A 12,010-nucleotide genomic window follows, 5' to 3' on the forward strand; every position below is an offset into this window, starting at 1 on the left:
CCATCCATCTATCCACTTTTTTTCTGAGGCACAAAGAATACTTCTAAATAGCTTCACTTAAAAAAATAAAGAATGGTATACCCACAAAAGAGAAAAACTCAATTCAATTCAAGCTGGGGGGAAGGGGCAAGAGGGAGATGGCAGGGGGAAGGGGGGAAGAGAGAGGGGCATTGGTGTGTTCCCACCTAATTGACACAATGTAAGGGTATATGGCACATCTGAGTGAGGGACACAACTGCAATAGGGACTTTACCTAAAAATGCAATCACTGTAACCTAATCATTACCCTTATATTAACCAGAAATAAAAAGAATGGAGAGGAAAAAAATAAAAATAAAGAATGGTTAAAAACAAATAACAAAATGAAACATTTAAATCCCTTCTGTAATAGCATTTGTATAGCACAGTATTTCACAAATGTATACCAAAATGAATAAATAAAAACCCAAAACACTGAAAGGCACCCAACAAACTGTATATAAAGTTTAGATGATTGTAAAGAGCTTATAGTTTTATGTGTGTGCACGTGTATAAACGTGTGTGTACATATATACTGTGTTTCCCTGAAAATAAGAAGACACTGTCTTATATTTATTTTTTCTCAAGAAGACACACTAGGGCTTATTTTCAGGGGATGTCTTATTTTTATGAAGTATAATACAACAATCTACATTTATTCAAATACAGTTAAGTCATCTTCTTCTGGAACCTGACAGGGGGAGCCGACCTTGTTGGTGGGGCTGGCGCTAGTGATGTGTGAACTCCTTTCCCCTAGCCATTCGCATGTGTGCAATAGGATGCCTGTGACCGTGGCTACCACATGTGCACCCATGCAAGTGCGAATGGCTCAGAGAAAGGAGCTGTGGCAGATGAAAGGTATTCCAGTCTTCCTTACTGCTTTGCACCGAAATGCATGGCATGGCTATGCAGCTTATATGCATGCCCATCACTAGGTCTTATTATCAGGGTAGGGCTTGTATTTAACAAATGTATAGAAATCCTGCTAGGGCTTATTTTTTGGGCAAGTCTTATTTTGGGGGAAACATGTAGGAGCACCTTTTTCAAAGTTTACTTGTTGAATATATATTACTTTTATGACAGCTAAACAAAGGAATTTCATGAAGAAGAATTTTAAAAGTTCCCCTGGCAATACTCTTCCATTTATGGTTCTTAAAAATATATTTGACCATGAATCATTTCCAAAAATGTCATAGCTAAATCTAAAACTGTCAAGACTATTTGTCTAATCATTATGAGTGCCTCATATTTATTTCAATATTTGATTTTCTCACTTCTAATTCCTTCTTCTGTCCTCTTTCCCCCCTTTTTTGTAAATAGTCTCATATTCATTGGTTCCTTCCAGTGGTTCTCAACCTTCCTAATGACGCAATGTATTTTCATTGTTAAAAAGGGGTCATGACCCACAGGTTGAGAACCACTGCAAGAAGTATCTTTTCTTTTGGATATTACAGTGAGTAGGAGAGGAAAATTTACATTCGTTTCTACTTCTGCATTATTTCAGCACAATCTCTTATAGTTCTTTTTAAAATTCTTTGCTCTGTATGTTTTCTGTTCCTTTCCTTCTCCACCTCTTTTCTTTTGTAGGATAATCATGTTAATCTGCCACATAGCAGAAGGATCACTAATAGTTCTACTAAGGGTGAACTTGAAAAACTTAAAAATATTTGTAATGATAGTGTCTTGGCATTGTTGTGGCCTGTACATGGTGGTATGTGGAGCCTCTGAAGCTTTTGGGCTTATTTGTTTAGAATGGTGTCCATCGGGTGAATGTCTACCATTATCTTATCACTCAACATGTTACCAAGCAGCTAATCAAACTGTCTTTATGTTCTAATCTTAGTCTGATCATAAAGTCTTAGGGCAGTTGTAATTATCTTTAGACAAATCAAAGTGAAGATGACACCCCTGATTTTTTTTTCTGGAGGCGATACTGGTTAATATATATGACATACAGTGGTGTCACATTTATTGAATACATCAAGCTCGAAAGCGCTTAAACGGAGATCACCATCACTTTTAAGCAAGCACTTATATGGTGCTTTCTATATGGCAAATATTTTAACTAAATGCTTGATATTCATTAGCCCTTTTAATTCTCTCACAATCCTATGAATAGGTACAATATTATTCCTGTGTAACAGATGAAGTAACTGAGGTGCATGGCTGTTCTAGAACTTGGCCAGAGTCATGTAGCTTCTAAGTAGCAAAGCTGGGATTTAAAATCCCACAGTTTGCTTCGGGAGGCCCTTCTCTTAACCACAATTCTATCCTATTTTATTATATTACCAGCATATATTTGATCATTTTTAATACACACAGCATTATCCCATGCACAAGGAATGTAAAACAAAAGTCTGGGACAGTTTCTTCCCTCAGTGTTCAATCTGGTCAGAAAGACAGGCCAAACAATAAAAAACTGCAAGTAATACCAGGCAGCAAAAGCTGTGATAAACAAATCATCCAGATGAGTTCTCTATGATTTTTTAAGGTGGTCAGGTCACTGAAAGCAGGGGGAATTTTTTAAGATTTCATATACCTGGACTTTTGAAAGGTTTGGACCAAAGATCACGATGCAGTTTATGCTCTTTAAAAAAGTCATCTGAGGGTGAAAAGTCATCTGTGGCTCAAAGGAGTAGGGTGCTGGCCCCATGTACCGGAGGTGGCAGGTTTAAACCCAACCTTGGCCAAAAGCTGCAAAATAAAAAAGTCATCTGAAATAAGGACAGCTTAAAAAGTATCTCAAACTCACTAGGACCGGTGGTTTGAAGTAATCCAAATCATCTGTAGGTACTTGATTAAACCTGGCAGGTAAGGGAGAATTACTAGCATAAAACAATGGAATTTAAAACACCATCATTGTGTCATTAATATAGAAGAATTAGAGTGGTGAGATAATCCAGAAAATGCTGGTCTTGATGGCTTTAAAAGTGGGACATGCAACGCCTTGGGCTGCAAACAATTAGTCCTGCTTGTCACAGAAGCTTGGGAGTGACAAGACTCCTGACAGCTCTGAATGATGAACCAGTGCCCAGGAGAACAGCAATCTAGAAACTGACTTGATTTGATACTTCTTTTTGCTTGAAGCAACCAACATTTCAGTGATCTATAGTACTCCAGGGTTATATTTATCTACTATTACTGTAATGCAATAGTTTCAGAAGAAATAAAGGGTAAGTTAAATGACAAGACCAATGGTACCACAGGATAAATAAGAATATAAGAAAATTTAAATTGTTAAAATTCTGTATATCTATTTCTGCCATCTCTTATAAGTGAACAATAAAAGTATTTTTTTCTTTCACTTAACTCACCTGCTGTTAAGACCGCATTATAGTTTGGCTCATTTTAGTTAATTATAGTTTATTCCACATTTACAGGGAATGTTAAGTACTAGTTTCTGAATATTGTCTTTTGTCGAATGTGTTTAATTTACATATAGATTGAATATATATATATTGTATCAATGGATCCCCCTAATAATTTGGTATTATTATTTTCTCTCTACTATTTCTACCAGTTATTCAAAATTAGAAAACTAGGAGTCGTTTTTCATTCTTTCCTTTCTTTTCCCATCTCACAGCAAATCAGCATGTATTCTTGATCATACCTCTTAAATATCTTATGAACTGTACGAGTCAGAAAGGCTATTTCTGTGGTTCCAAACGCATATACAGGGTGGACATAAAGTTTGTATACGCTCCTGCTGAGACTAGAACCATGTCTTTTGATGCTGGTTCAGCCCTCTGTCCAATCTATGATACTTTCAGAGGAGGGGCTTTCTTTTAATTCTAATCTGTCCTTTATCATTAAGTAACTACATAATAAAAATAAATATAAGCTCCTGCAAACAGTAGAAAGAAGGCACAGCCAAATCAACATAAAAACTATTAATGTCACCTATTTCACTTAGTTCTTATCACTCTTACGCTTAAGCAAGGACTTTGTACTGAATGTCCTCCAGGCCAATCTCCACCTGTGCTATGAATCTTAACTGCTTTTGCCACTTCACAAGTCTTGCACTGGCAATTCTACTTTCTCTCTGGTATGTGACATCCCCCTCCTCCCTCCCTTGCTCTTTGCCTTTAGCCCACGAATATTCTTAGGTTTCTTCTGACTCAGGAAACTGAGAAAAACAAACACACAAAACCCATCAAGAACTGAACTAAGAAAATATGAACTTCCCCCCACCCCACCCCACCTCACCGACCACTAAGTCTCCCCTCTTCAAGCCACTCACAGAGCAGGCCACTGTGTAGGGACACAACTGACTATTCATTGTTTAGGGAGCAGTTATCAGTTCCTTCTCTGAGCCAGGCATTGTGCTGAGTGTGCAGCCGACACCGTGTGGAAACAATCCAGACAGAAAGGCTTCAGTAACACCTGAACACTGCACTGGGTTTCCTCCCACCACGTTGGTCTTTCTTTACCGTCTCTTTGTGGGCTCCTCTTCTGCTTGCCCTTTCAATGTTGTTGAAACATGTGATAAAGGTTGATTAAACACTACGCTTTTCCTGGTGGCCTTACTCACACGAGTAAACATCGACATGTGTAGTGAATAAGGGCGTCTTCGCTCAGATCCTCCAAACACAAAGGATCGACCCAGCTGGGTAGAGTGCAGTGAACACAGAACCTCCAGCTTTCAGTTCTGCAGGACCAGCCTCAGCTGAGCTGCCTTGCCCAAGGTCAAGCCTTTTTTGTAGGCCAGACTTAATTACTGAACAAGGGGAGGAAGGGTTAAAGGTGGGTTTTTTTGCCTAAAGGGGAAGCTGTGCAAGATGAATCTGGAAAGCTTGTCACATAAGAAGGGACATCATCAAAGACTCTGGAGCCAAATAACCCCTGACCAATAACGGGACAATTTGAGTATCAATAAGAATAAATAACAATGATTAAAACACCTCAAATACATTAAAATATCCATGCATTCATAGAAATACTGAACTAAATCCACCACACCTCATAGGTTATCATTGGAGAACACTGGAAAACCAACTCATTATTCTCAAAAATGGTAAATGGAGCATGTTCAATTGCCTTTTCAGTATCAGCTGGACCTCAGGGTAACCAAATAGTTGTTGAAGGAAAGTTTCTCCCTATAGAAATATTTTGTCTAATTGTGAGTAGAATTAATGATGGATAAATTAAAAAAATTAGATTTATAATATCATTGTCTTGTCGACCCTTTATGAAATAATGGATCAAGGCAAAGATTGTACCAAAAAAATCACTATGAAAGAAGCTCTCACATAAATGCTACTGCAAAAAAATCATAAAATATTAGCAAACAGTTATAAGTTCTGGAAATCTAATGTGTGCACAGTGATACAGTTAATAATACTGCATTGTTTACTTGAAATTTGATCAGAGAGCAGATTTTATTTATTTATTTATTCTGGAGTTTTTGGCCAGGGCTGGGTTTGAACTCGCCACCTCTGGCATATGGGGCTGGCACCCTGCTCCTTTGAGCCATAGGTGCCGCCCCAGAGAGCAGATTTTAAGTGTCTTCCACTACCATGCACACACAAAGAGAAGCCATGGGGGTGATGGATGTGTTAGTTCATTGGACTGTGGCCGTGAGTACATAAGGTATATGTACATCAAATCATTACATTTTATACCTTGAAATACCACAATTTTTATTTGTTCATTAAACATTTTTAAAGTTAAAAAGTAAAAGTAAAAAATGAACCATGAAGTTTCTAGAATAAAACCCATCAAATTTATTTATAAAGTAGGAAAAGACTTCTAATAGCATAAGTAACAATGATGTTAGTAGCTACCAATTCCTTAGTATGTTCATATAGTATGCACCAGACGCTGATCTAAGAACCTTATGTAATTTTACTTATTTATATTTCAAATTGTACATAAAATCAGCACATTGTACCCCATAAATGCATTACTGTACACAGCTATGATTTAATTAAAAATATGGGGAAAAATCCTGTTAACAATTATATGAGGTAGGCGTTATAATTACCTTCATGTTAACACATACCCAGCACAAGGTAGAGCAGTAGGATATGTACCATGAGGGAGATACAACTTAGTTTAGAGCTTTAAAAGAGGAACAGCTATCAGGCTGGGGAAATCAAATATGGCTTAATGTAAGCAGCAGAATCTGAGGTGGGTCCAGAAAGATGGAAGGTGAGCAGTAACAGTGCAAAAATATTGCATAAATCCTAATTCAGTGAACATGGATTACATGATAGCCCTTTAAGAACTTGAGGTCTAATTCAGGTTTATTACCCTATGCTTTAGATGCCTGAATGAAATAGCTAGTTATTGACTATTTTGTAATGGTCAAATATCATCCAGAAGTCTCAGCTTTATAGGAAATTCAGGCTGAATTTTTGAATCAAATGAGTTTTCTAACAACTGAAAGCCTTAAACATCAAGAGCATGTACACAAGAACAAGCATCTCTTTAGCATTACAGACCACAGCTAGGGTCCCCTGTTCACAGGCTCTCATTGCACTGGAGATGCATCAAAGCATTATCCCTAGACTTAGGGTCTTCTCAGAGCCAAATACTGCACGGTGAGTGGGGTACACTGTGTATCCATCCATGCTAATTATGGATATGGCCCTGATGTTGCTTCTGCTCCGCAGCCACCCGTCTCTCTAATGCACAGTGCCTGCACTGCTTTCTCTGGGGAGAATGACTGTCTGGTCCACTGGGAGTCTTAAGACTTTTTAATCCTACATCCTCAGCCACTTTACAAAGGGGACCAGCAAACTGGGAATTGGAAAGATTTTTTGCAAATAGAAACAATGTGAATGTTATTTATAATTTGCCTCATGACTACCTTTTAAAATCTGATTACAGGCAGTCCCTGGGTTACAAACAAGGGGATGTGGGTGTTTTCGTAAACTGAATTTGTATGTAAGTTGAAATAGATACTTTTATCTGTTACCTGAAATAGCGCCATTTGTAAGTCTGAGTTGTATGTCAGTCAGGTGTTTGTAACTTGGGGACTGCCTGTTCTCTTTCTGAGATGTCAGAGAGGGAGGATGGCAGATTAGAGTAATAGCTGGAGAATAAAATCAGGAGCGTATTTCTTATCATATGGTGCAATTGTGTAACAGTAACAATAAGAGGGTGTCTTGAGAATAACAACGGAGTTCCTTAGCCATGTGAACTGGGGGTACATGATAAAAATTTATATGAACCCATTTAAGGCTCTTGTAAGGTTCCAAACAGTATCTGCCGATAGTGACGTACAGAACAACTCCGCAGCTGTTATGCATAATAAGCACTTACAAATATAAGAGAACTATTTGGCCATGGATCATGGGAGTTGTAAATAAATACATATCTAGAAGGCAGAGCTTATGTTGTAAATTTTATGCAAGGCCCTCAGAAATCTACTTACAGTAAACAGCAGTCAAAGTTTGCCATTTATTCCCACCTAACTTTGCAAACTGGTGTGGAAGAACAAGTGCTTGGTTTTGTACTTAGGAAGTCACCATCATATTCATGAAAAATCATAAAAATAATAAAGAATCCGATGCTCCTTGAGAGAATCATAGATATATTTAAAAATCATGATAGGCTCGGCGTCTGTAGCTCAACCGGCTAAAGCACCAGCCACATACACCAGAGTTGGTGGGTTTCAAACCAGCCTGGGCCTGCCAAAACAACAACAACAACTACAACCAGAAAATAGCCGGGCTTTACGGTGGGTGCCTGTAGTCCCAGCTACTCGGGAGGCTGAGGCAAGAGAATCGCTTAAGCCCAGGAGTTGGAGGTTGCTGTGAGCTGTGATGCAACAGCACTCTACCCGGGGTGACAGCATGAGGCTCTGTCGCAAAAAAAAAAAAAAAAAAAAAAAAAGATGGTAAAGATCATTGTTTCTATTAAGAATCAGAAATAAAAAGAAAGACTTTTTCCTGGTTTATATTTCTGGCTCTAAAGTGATGTTTCTTTAAGATTTTGAAGACATTTGGAAGATAAGTCAATTACTGTATCTTTCATAAATTTGGTTTTCAATTGTCTGGTCTCTCTTCTCTCCCAGCCCACAGGGACAAATGAGAAGTAAAAGCAAACATCTGAACATAATGAAGGACAAAGGAAGAAGTAAACTTGATGTTACTTGACTTGAACCCAAATGTTATGATTTATTTTAACTTCTGAATCTTTTAGCTTAAATTAAAACTAGAAAACCATAGTTTCTAGTATTGCTTTTAAAATGTAATAGGTGGGTATCATACTGAAATAAAGATTTTGATTCAGAAGCCTGGGATGTGTGTGACCTGAGAAGTTTATTTATTTATTTATTTATTTAAATTTAGAGATGGGACTTCACTATGTTGCCTAAGCTGGTCTCTTGAACTCCTGGGCTCAAGGGATCCTCCCATGTAGCTGGGACTACAGGGATAAGCCACCATGCCTGGCTTTAACAAGTTCTCTCGTGATATTGGTGCTTCCGACCCATGGACTACATTTTATTTTATTTATCTATTTTTATTTTTATTTATTTGAGACAGAGTCTTGAGCTGTTGCCCTGGGTAGAGTGCAATGGTATCATAGCTCACAGCAACCTCCAACTCCTGGGCTCAAGCAATTCTCTTGCCTCAGCCTCCAGAGTAGCTGGGACTATAGGTGCCCACCACAACACCTGGCTATTTTTTGGTTTTAGTTGTCATTGTTGCTTAGCAGACCCGGGTCAGCTTCAAACCCGCCACCCTAGGTGTATGTGGCTGGCACCCTTGCTGACTGAGCTACGGGCACCACCCCATAGACTACATTTTAATAATTGGCAACTCGATTTTAGAATACAGTAGGTCCTCAAATAATGTCATTTTGTTCAATGTCATTTCACTACAACATTAATGAGAAAAGAAATCTATTCCCAGCTAGGGGTACTGTCAGTGTGGAATTTGCACATCCTCCCCATGTCTGATTAGATTTCCTCCCACATGCCTGGTATGTTAACTGGCATATTTAAATGGTCCTAGTTATAGTGAGTGTGGGTGTGAGCGTACTCTGTGATAGAATGGTGTCCTGTCTAGGGTTGGTTCCCCCCTTGTGTCCTGAACTCCTCAGGATAGGCTCCAGTTATCCTCCACCCCAGACTGGAATAAGTGGGCTAGAAAAATGAATGAATAAATGAATATGAATTATTGCAAAATAAAAATTTATCATAAAGTATAAGATAATCATACAGATTTATGACAACAAATGATGCAGTGCTCACCAAACACTCCTTGTTTGTTGTATAGCATGGAGGGAAGAAGTTTTCCTTAAAACTTTTCCTTTGCAAAACATTTCTTTCTTTTCTTTTCTTTTCTTTCTGACAGAGTCCTGGCCCTGGGTAGAGTGCCATGGTGTCACAGCTCACAGCAACCTCAAACTCTTGGGTTTAAGTGATCCTCTTGCCTCAGCCTCCCAATTAGCTGGGACTACAGGCACCTGACACAATGTCTGACTGTGTCCTTTTTTTTTTTTTGTAGTTGTCATTGTTGTTTAGCAGGTCCAGGCCGGTTTTGAACATGCCAGCCCCTGGTATATGTGGCTGGTGCCCTAGCCACTGAGCTACAGGTGCTGAGCCTGAAACATTTATTTTTTAATTTAACTCACCACCACTATGACTACCATCACTTACTGATTCACCAAAAATCTGGTAAATAAGTATGCTACTTGTTTATCTTTCTTAAATGTGTGCATAGCACACATTTATTTCAATGTTTAATATTTGAAGTGTTTTGCCTCTTTTTTTTATAAATCTTTTATTATTAAATCATAAACACATAGATCATGTATATATTAATGCACATTTATGTATACATTAATGTACATTTACGGGGTACAATGTGCTGATTTCATATAGAATTAGGAACGCTTACATCACACTGGTGAATATATACCTCATCTCGTTTACGTAATTATTGTGTTAAGACACTTATACTGGCCCATGGCTCTTTATTTAGATGTCTAATGATATTTTTGTGACCAGAAATATGTCAGAAGTTAGCCCTCATGTATAGCAATTAGCCTATGGTAAAACTCATTTCATTTAATGTCACAGTTTCCAAGAACCTGTTGAAGATGTTAAGGACTTACTGTGTCATCAGTTCCTTAAGATGCTTAAGGAACAGAATTGCTCTTTTCTGGTTATTGCAGCATGAGCAACCATGAGCAGCAAAGTCTCTCATGACATGCTGTACGAGGCAGTGTGGGAAGTCCTGCATGGGAACAGCATAAGCTCTGGACATTTTTGGAAATGGTGGAGCTGCAGATCAGCTTGAAGAACTACGATCCTCAGAAGGACAAACTCTTCTCTGGCACTGTCAGGCTTACGTCCACTCCCCGTCCCATGTTCTCAGTGTGTGTCCTAGGGGACCAGCAGCACTATGACAAGGCCAAGGCTATGGACATACCCCACATGGATATTGAGAAACTGAACAAAAACAAGAAGCTGGTCAAGAAGTATGATGCCTTTTTGGCCTAAGAGTCTCTTATCAAGCAGATCCCATGACGTTGGCCCTGGTCTAAAGAAGGCTGGCAGATTTCCTTCCCTGCTGACCCACAATGAAAACATCGTGGCCAAAGTTGATGAGGTGAAGTCCACCACTGAGTTCCAGATGAAGAAGGTTCTTTGGGTGTGGCTGTTGGCCATGTGGAGACAACAGATGATGAGCTGGTGTACAACATCCCCCTGGCTGTTAACTACTTGGCGTTACTGCTTAAGAAAAATTGGCAGAATGTCTGGGCTTTATACATTAAGAACACTAAGGGCAAGCCCCAGCACCTGTATTAAGGTACATTCTAATAAACACTAATGATGCCAAAAAAAAAAAAAGGAAAGAAAAGAAAAAAGAAGAGTTCTGTGGCTAGTAAGTTAGGAATCACTGTATCCTGTATCGTCCTCTTGGACAGTTATGATTGACTTCAGCATATTTAAAAAGCTCTGGAAAACATAAGCGTCTGTAAAAAGGCGACATCTAGAGCTTTGATCTGATGAACATTTTCCTAATTTAAATGATAAATCTCATAGATCTCCCCCTCCACTTTTTTTTTTATAACACATTAAAATCAGGGGGAGTTTGAGTCCTATAGTACACACTTTGAGAGACACTGACCCAAGGAAGAATATACCTTAATTCACCCATTACTCAAAAATCTATTTTCTCAGAAAAATTACTGTATTGCACTTTTGAAAGAAGGGTAAGAAATAATGGACTTCATTGTACTTGGTGAGGATAGTACTTATTTTCCTCTAGGACCTATATTAACTCTCCTGAGATTTATCTAGAGTGGGGCAGCAGGATGGAACAGTAGTTATTATGCTCCTTTCACAACTCTAAAACATACCATGAGAGAGGAGCTGGCCAACTAGAGCCAGTGTGGCCAGTTTTTGTATGGAGTTAAAAATTTGCTTTCTATTTTTAAATGGTTGAAAAAAATAAAAATAAGCATACAATTTCCTGAGAAAATCATGTGAATTTCAGATTTCAGGGTTTATAGGTAAAGTTTTGTTGAAACACAGCCCCACTGAGCCATTTATGCTGCTGTCACTATACAAATGAAAGGTGATCAGTTGCAACTAAGACTGTGAGTCCCACAAAGTAAAAAAATAGTTACTATTTTTCCCTCAGGAAAAGAATCTGCCAACTTTTGCCATAATTGTCCTAAAGAATATAAGTTTTAAAAGTTAAGTTAATATAGTATTTTATATATTATTTTCTCCTCTTTATTTTTAAAATTAGACAGTTTATTGCCCAAGAGTCAGAATTAGGTCCTACCTGTTGTTTAGTGAGGTTATTGGACTAAAAATTAAATGCATAGCTGGTATTTATATTTAACTTCTTCTCTAAGGCGTAACAATAGGACTTTAGGAATTTAGGCCTGTGTATTGTTTGTGTAATTACACTATCCTTCAGAGAAGCACAGAGCATGTGAAGTGGAAGATCTCGGGTTCTGTGGAGCATCATAATGAATTCAGTATGTAAGTTCAACTCTAGGAGAGCAGAAGAGCTCTGTCAAA

General features: G+C 38.3%; 1 pseudogene; it reads left to right on the forward strand.

The window, feature by feature from the left end:
- The first annotated feature begins 10,157 nt into the window (after positions 1 to 10,157).
- On the forward strand, positions 10,158 to 10,783 carry LOC100944520 (annotated as a pseudogene).
- Positions 10,784 to 12,010: the final 1,227 nt, after the last annotated feature.

Source organism: Otolemur garnettii, unplaced genomic scaffold (genome assembly GCF_000181295.1).
Source record: "Otolemur garnettii isolate 467f Iridium unplaced genomic scaffold, OtoGar3 scaffold00050, whole genome shotgun sequence".
NCBI classification, from domain to species: Eukaryota; Metazoa; Chordata; class Mammalia; order Primates; family Galagidae; genus Otolemur; species Otolemur garnettii.